General features: G+C 41.4%; 1 protein-coding gene across 8 annotated transcripts in view; it reads right to left on the reverse strand.

The window, feature by feature from the left end:
* KLHL32 (kelch like family member 32) overlaps positions 1–8,103 on the reverse strand; it is a 210,781-nt gene that overhangs the window by 139,050 nt on the left and 63,628 nt on the right. The gene's annotated exons all lie outside the window — the stretch shown is intronic.

Genomic DNA, 8,103 nt, shown 5'->3' on the forward strand with positions numbered 1-8,103 from the left:
AAAAAACCCGGGGCGCCTGGGTGGCTCAGTCGGTTAAGCGTCTGCCTTTGGCTCAGGTCATGATCCTAGGGTCCTGGGATCAAGCCCCACATCGGGCTTCCTGCTCGGCGGGAAGCCTGCTTCTCCCTCTCCCATGCCCCTTGCTTGTTTTCCCTCTCTCGCTGTGTGTCTCTCTGTCAAATAAATAAATAAAATCTTTAAAAAAAAAAAAAAAAAACAAGACCCACAAAACTACTTAGGCATACGGGTAAAGGCCAGGAAAAAAAAAAAAACAAAAAACAGAAAGACAAGATATAATGTATAAGTAAATTAGAATTTGGGTGTTTAGAATTTGATTGAATATTGTTTTTCACTTTCATTCTTATTTATGTTTGTGTAAACGTTTGGGTGATTTTTTTTTTATTTTCAAAGATGAAAAATGATATGTCCTATTTTTAGTGCTGAAAACAAGGATGGAACAAAATTTAGAAAGCAAGCAGAATGGTTTATTTATGGAACAACTTGGGAATTTGGAGACGCTTTATTTTCAAAGGCAGAACTAATCGGGTATAGCACCACTTTATTCATGCCTACAAACAACATTAAAGTACCTCTCGTATTTCAAAGGCGTTCAGAGGTCCCAAATCTCTTTATTTACCCTATTTATTTACTTATATGATATCTCATTTTGAGATGGATCTGAGGCATCAATACAAGCATTTAAAAATTAAGAATATAACTCAAGCTAAGAGAAAATAGGAAACAAAAAATATGAAGTCAGGAGAGGAGGTATATATATACATATGTTTTTATATCCTTATAACTATTTTTTTTAAGATTCCATTTATTTATTTGAGAGAGAGTGTGAGCGGGGCAGGGAAGAGCAGAGGGAAGAAGCAGGGTTCCCACTGAGCAGGGCTGAGCAGGGAGCCTAACACAGGGCTCCATCCCAGGACCCTGGGATCATGACCTGAGCCGAAGGCAGACACTTAACCGACTGAGCCACCCAGGCACCCCCTATTCTGTTTTTTATGGAATTTTACTATTTTAGAAAATGGTTTCAATATGTTTCCTAAAGAGTTCTGCCCCAGCATGTATATACTGAAATATATATTATTTTTATTACACTTTCTCTCCTTCTGTTTATTCATCATATATGTTAAGGTTTCTTATTGATGTTAAAGTAATTTATGTGGGCAAGTTATAATATCTAAGAATTTCATTTCAGGATAACCTAAAACATTCAATGTTGCCTTTTTATATTAAGGCCTGATAGATGAGGCTGAGAACCACCAAGCCTGACAGACAGACTGTGTATCTTCTGCGAACCCATTATGTATATAATTTCTCCCAAATGAACTTTTGGTGAGAGCTGTCCCAGAAAACAGGCTGACGCTGGAGTGCTATTATTCTCTTTTGCTGAATCAGGGGAAAAGCTTATGTACTTTAAAAAGCCATCAATAGGCTGATAACTTCTTATGAAAATTAATAAGCTAATCAAGTTTCTCCCTTAAATAAACTGTTAACCTCCCTCCACTCAGAGGTGATTTGATGAAGCACCTAAGGTAGGGTCAGGATTTCCTTAGGAAGGGAAGCAGCCAACATTCAGAAATTCTAATGATCAAGAAAGAGCACTGCTTAGAAATCCTGCTTTAATTTCTGCCTAGAAATATTATAAAATAAGGATTACTGCTCACCCACCATAGCAAAGGAAAAAATTCCAGATGCATACCATAAAATATAAAGTATCTGGCCATGATACTTTCTGCTAAAACATTCAAAAGAAGTAAGCGCACAGAAGTACAAAATCTACCCTGAATTAACTAAGTGGGTTGACCTGCTATTTTAAGTTGCTGGATGTTAGCCAATTCTACTTTGGAGGACATTAGCTAGAAAAGGACTGATTGTTTATTGCCCCCAATATGACAACAGAACCATATCACAAGCATACAGAAAATACTTCTCTTCCTATTCCCTATACTGGCAATAGGGTGGCGGTGGGAAGTAGAGACCTTGGAAGGAGAGTAGAAGAAAGAGAGGCAACAAATACAGCTCATTTGAATGGAGTTTTATAAATAAATAAAGATAAGGTTAAAACACAGAGGGACCACACTCATCCTTATCATCTAATGCTATCTCAGATACCCAGAGACCCTCATCACGTTACCAGTATGCATGTTCTGTACACAATGAGCTCAAGCACCCACCATGGCCCACAATGGGTTCCTCAGCACAGAATGAATTCTGAGAAAGATCACAAATGCTATTAGCATATTGTTTAAACACATTTTGTTTTCCTAAGTGATTGAGTTACACAATATCTCAAAGGAAAATACCTGTGCCTAAAATGTGACTATCACTCAAGTAGAATGCTAGACTAATGTAATTGAGGTCTGACTCCATTTTTGATGTTTGCCTGCTAACAGCTTTCAAGCCCCAGCACTCCCTCCTCCCTGCTTTTCCCACACCTGGGAAAAAGTACGAGTAAGACTGAGTGCTCTTTCCCTTGGTGCTGGTAGGAAGTTCAAACCACACAAGCCCCTGCCTATGTGAAGAATCCTCCAGCTCCCTCCCCTAACCACAGGAAAAGTCAAGCCAATCACCCCCTACTTGCCCTCTGAAGCCATTTTTGGACCTGCTTGGGAGCCACCCTGCTCTCCCCAGAAAGCCTCACTGTGTGAGTAATAAACCTTTTTGCATCCTCTTGGTATGCATGTGGTATTACCAGTCTTGACAACTGAATCCAATTTTGCATAGGGGAGGGAGTCATTCTGTTTTTGGAGAATGCCTATAAGACAACTCAGAAACCCCAAACTTGGAAATTATTAGAGAAAAGTCAGGAAATGTAAAAAAAAAAATCAAAGTATCAGCTTTATTACCAAATGAAAGCAGATCTCAGAGGTGTGGCCACAGTTACACTTCTTCACAGAGATACTTTAGACGTTGCTATGCTGAGTAAATGGCTTTATAATTCCTGCAGTATAAACTACACCTGAGTACATTCTGAGCAGACAGCACACATAAATTTAATATAGAACAGGCTGGCGTGAAGTAGAGACTGTTAATTAGAACTGGTCCTGCTCTACAGGGAGGAGGTCCTCCCATGTGACTTCCCTTTGTCTGAATCAACTGTTCGCCTTGAAGAACAGACAGGCTTCGGGCCCTGTGAGTCCTTGGGTTCTTGGGTCCTCAGCTGAGAAAAGTAGGCTTCTGGGGGTCAGTCAGGACCTGGACTTCTAAAATCTCACTTCTCCTTTTTTCACAATAAGTGATTAGGTCTCCAACCTGTCCTTCCCACTTTTGACCACCAAAACATGTCAACATTTATTGCTTTACTTGACATCTTGGGAAGCCATAAAAATTCCACTTGGCATATGGTTCTTGTCAATCAAGTTAGTTGGTACTTTCGAGAAACCATGAGTGGGAATATGGAACATCTTCACCCCAAAATAGTAAGTGGACATATCTGCTTGTGTGTTTGTTTCAATGACCCACTGATAAAAGAGAAAATCTCTCCAAGGGCAAATAATGCAGAGTTTCAAAAGATCCAAACAAGCAAAAAGCCACTGATGAAATTCAAGCTTCCTTCATTTCACTCTCTCAAACCTTCCAGTATGGACTCTGGCACAGCTCTGACAAGAATTAAGGTGAGGAGAAAATGATCACTTTCTGCACAATTCCAGATATTCTTCCTTAGAGTGGATTTTAGACTGTGCCCTCTAGAGCCTGGGGCACAGTGAAGGTACCTCAGGGGCCTTTTGCTGGCCAGGCTTCTGTAAGCACTGCCAGGTGAAGAAAGGACTCTACAGCTAAAATATTTAAACCACTGAATAGCCTGAATGTTGCTCCCCAGAGACATATTTAAGAAAAAATTCCCCCAGATTTGTTCATATGCTACCATTTAGTTCAACCAGGTTACATTTATAGGTAAATTTTATGGGGACTTTTTCCATGTGAAGTGACACATTTATCCCTCTGTAGGGATGGCCCATGGGAAGCAGTTGCAATTCAAATTCCTGTCACTCTGCTGCTGGGCCTGGTGCTCAGGTCTACAGAGAAAAATATTCTGCTATGTAGAATAAATACAGTTTCAATATTCATCAAAATGGAATGCTATAGTGTATGCCTTATCAATGCTATGTAAAAAGATAATATGAACTTATTAAGGAATCAAATAAGAATCAGGAAGAAAAACTTCACTACATAGAGCTGAATACTAAGGGATAGTTTCCTTGAGTTTACAATTTCCTTTTTTTTATTAAAAAAATAAGAATTTATTTGAGAGAAGGAGAAGGAGAGAGCGCAGGGGCAGGGGGGCGTAAGGGCAGAGGGAAAGGGAGAAGCAGGCTCCCCGCTGAGGAGGGACATCAATGCAGGACTTGATCCCAGGACCCTGGGACCATGAGCTGAGCCGAAGGCAGACGTTTAACTGACTGAGCCACCCAGGCACCCCGAGTTTACAATTTCTGATTGCATGAATATTTTTACATAACCAATTCTGTAAGCACAATTACAGCTAAATTTTTTTTTTTACTTAAGAGTATCATACTTTTCTACATTTCCAAAGAAAGACCTTATTTTTTTAAAAGATTTTTATTTATTTAATTGACAGAGAGAGACACAGCGAGAGAGGGAACACAAGCAGGGGGAGTGGGAGAGGGAGAAGCAGGCTTCCCGCTGAGCAGGGAGCCCATTGCGGGGCTCGATCCCAGGACCCTGGGATCATGACCCGAGCCGAAGGCAGACGCTTAATGACTGAGCCACCCAAGCACCACCAAAGAAAGACTTTAAAATGTTAATATTAATGGTTACACAAAATATCCTTGTAAAGATTGTACTAAAGCATTCTCTGGATCGGAGGATGGTAATTAGGATGGGAGTCCCGAAGAGATGGGTTCCTCCATGTGTTGAGGAGCCAAGGCTGGAGTTACTGGATAATGAAGAGAAAAGCAAGGGATCACAGGTACCAAAGCGTCCTTTCTCTTCAGATGGCCAGATATGACATGGCGGTTCAGGGTGGACAAAATCGGCAATACCTGGAGGCAGCAAATATTAAAGGGGACTACAAATGTCACTGTCATCTGGTGCGTAGTTTCTCTCTCCATCAGGCTACAAGGGACAGAACAGGAGGACAGTTCTCTGAAAAGGAAGAGGAAGCTAACTAGGCTTAAGCCCTTGCTCCCCTATAAGGAAGGTATTCAGCACTGTACTTGGCATCTAGTCTATCTTGCTTAACATCATCACAGCCAGAGTGCTAAACAGTGAACTTTATTGTGGTTCTCAGCTCTATTTGCTTCCTATTTTGGTCCTTAGTTACTCAAATTCTTAGAGGCTTATTCCGGGACCTTCGAGGTCAGAAGTCCTTCCATCTTCTGAGTGGGGCTCTTCTCTTTCTAGAAGGATCTTGGTCTTAACTGCTAATCACTACCCCCGGGCTTTCTTAGCAACACCTACTCACTCCTGAGTGGCTGACCTCTTGTCTAGTTAGGACTGGGAATCCTCCTCCCAGTCAACATCTCCACCAGAATCCTTTCCTTCCTCCCCTTCTTCTTTCCTGGTCTGAAATAGGAGTGAATTCCTGGCCAGAGTTGGAAAGTGAGGAGACTGAGGGAGGCCAGGGAACGGGTAGTCTTGCCCACCAGATTAAGTGAGAGTTTGTGTTCTCTTAGGGTTACCCTGTCCCGTTCTCCCTAAGGCAGAGCTGCCTGGCGACAGTTTACATCACACCACTTGCTCCTGTCCTGGCTCCCAGCGCCAGCCCAGAATAGGACCTGGGAAGTAGCCTGGCTCCTCTGCCCCTCATGGCCGCTTCTGCTCTTTACGGCTGAGCAAACACACCCACGAGGGTCACGATGCATGCCCGCCTCTGCACAGGCTGTGCCCTAAGCAGGGTGTGCCCACAGGAAGGGCACGTCTCTAATCAGTGGGAAGACAGAGTGTGTGCTTCCTCGGCCCCATATAGACTCCTTGCTAAGAAAAGTGAATGCACTTTCAGAGGATGCATTAGCATTAGGGGAAAAGTCTGCTTTTTCTTTAAAATTTCCTGGATGAAATCTGTGACCAATTTTAAGAAGGTTATACTTTAGAGCACTATGTAGGAGGAACACGCACACGTAGCAACATTCACTCATGGCGCCCACACAATACTTCCAATTCCAATTTCTCTCCCAAGATCGCAACAATTTTCAGACATTTAAAACACTTATATTTTATACTATGCTTACTACCACCGACTAAAGGTGGTAATCAACTGTCAGTAGAAATAGCTGGAGGTAGATAAGTTCAATGTCAACCCTGATTTTACAAATCTATATCATGGCTAAAGACAACAGATTAGTGAGTATTAGTGAGTATCCACAAGAGTACATAACAATTAAGAAATTGAAGAACTATGCTTTTATTCCTGCTTCCATACGCCAAAGTCTTCGCTTAATGCTAACGTCAATTCCAGAGTAAGAGAAAGCAGGTTTTTTGCATCTCCCAAGCATACTGCAATTCCACTTTTTGCCATTATCTGTGTTCATGTCTCCAAGGGAAAACAGATTTATTATAAAGTCATTTCGGTGTTTAAGAGAGCAAAGTACCATGGATGCTGTCCAAGAAAGCATGTATCAATTTCCACTGTGCAGCAATGAGTCATCATTCATAGAGTTCAAGTGCAGCAACTCAGAGCCCTCATGAACTGAGTGCTGCAAAGGCACCCAGGATGAGAGAACCATCAAAAGAGTTCACTCTCTAAAGTGTCCAAATGCTTCCCTGCCTCCTTCAACAAAGTAGAACAAATATGACTTAATCTTTCCTCAGTGGGACAATGGATTTGAAGCTAAGAGGACTGGCCCTGACTCACTGAGTCAGTATACACTGGGAGAGTGATTTGAGTCATTCCCTGCACCTTCCTGGGCTAGTCATCTTCATGATGGGATCACTGCATTCTTCAGAGCTGTCTAGAAGATTAGGTCAAACAGCACACACAAAGTACCTAGGGCAGTGCCCTGGCTCTTGCAGAAGATGCTCCATGAAATGTCAGCCTACTTCCTGTCCCTCCAGACACAATCTGAACAGATGAGTTACTGCTGAATGCCACAGGCTTGTTGCTGCTCTGTGGGTATACACATCAGGAATGGGTCACTGGACAGAATAAACACAACTCCGGCTCAGGCCCTAGGACTTGCTTTTTTTCTTTTCTTTTCTTTTTTTTTTTTTAAGCATTCCTGGCTTTCTTTTTAACTCATAAAAGTGGAATATGAGCATATGACTCCTAAGCAGTGAGATATGGCTGCCCCTCTGCAAACTTCTCAAGCAGTTTTCTTACCCTTCAAAAAGTCCCCTTCAGTCCATGTTTCCTAAGTCCTTTGTGCCACAGGGATTACATATATATAATTGTGAAAGAAACCACAGGGCAATCAAGGCAAACAATAAGACAGCCATTTATATCTGCATGTGAGTTTTACCTCAGCCTCTATAGCATTTTTGTACCCTTCTGTTTACTAATTATTTAAATGTTTTGCAGCTTATAACTTCTGAGCTGAAACCATTCCATTGTTAATGCAGCTAAATACAAAAGCTACTCATGTGGGTAGTTTTTTCAAAAAAAACACAACATTTACTATTTCATTCCCATTGCACACCAGCAAAGTGAGCTATGTGTTATCAATAGTACTTTAGAGGTGGGCAAATGCAGGTGTGACCATATTTCAGACATGAAGAGAGAAATCTACACAAGACAGAATTTAGAGCTGGTATCTGTCTTTACATCTATAAACCAAAAAGCAGCCAACACATAATTTACCTCACTAGGAATCAGGTTTGGCAACTCTGAACAATAACTGTCCACCTGAATTTTCTAAGGCATGAAATCTGGCTGGGCTGACCCTGAATTTGTGATCCATTTCTTTTGTATTTCCCTTTGTACCTGCTACTTGATGGATGTTTTTTTCCTTTCTATCCATTATTTTCATTTCAGCTGCCGAGATGCCTCAATTACTCTATGAAACATATCTCAAACTCTACTAGCTCTAGAAAAGAAAATGGACAATATCATATAGTTTAAAAAGCCCCTAAAGGGGAAATTTAGTAGAAAAGTGAGCTCCCAACATTCTTCAAGACCCAAATACCACCTTCTCT

The sequence above is a fragment of the Neomonachus schauinslandi genome, chromosome 8 (genome assembly GCF_002201575.2).
Source record: "Neomonachus schauinslandi chromosome 8, ASM220157v2, whole genome shotgun sequence".
Taxonomy (NCBI): domain Eukaryota; kingdom Metazoa; phylum Chordata; class Mammalia; order Carnivora; family Phocidae; genus Neomonachus; species Neomonachus schauinslandi.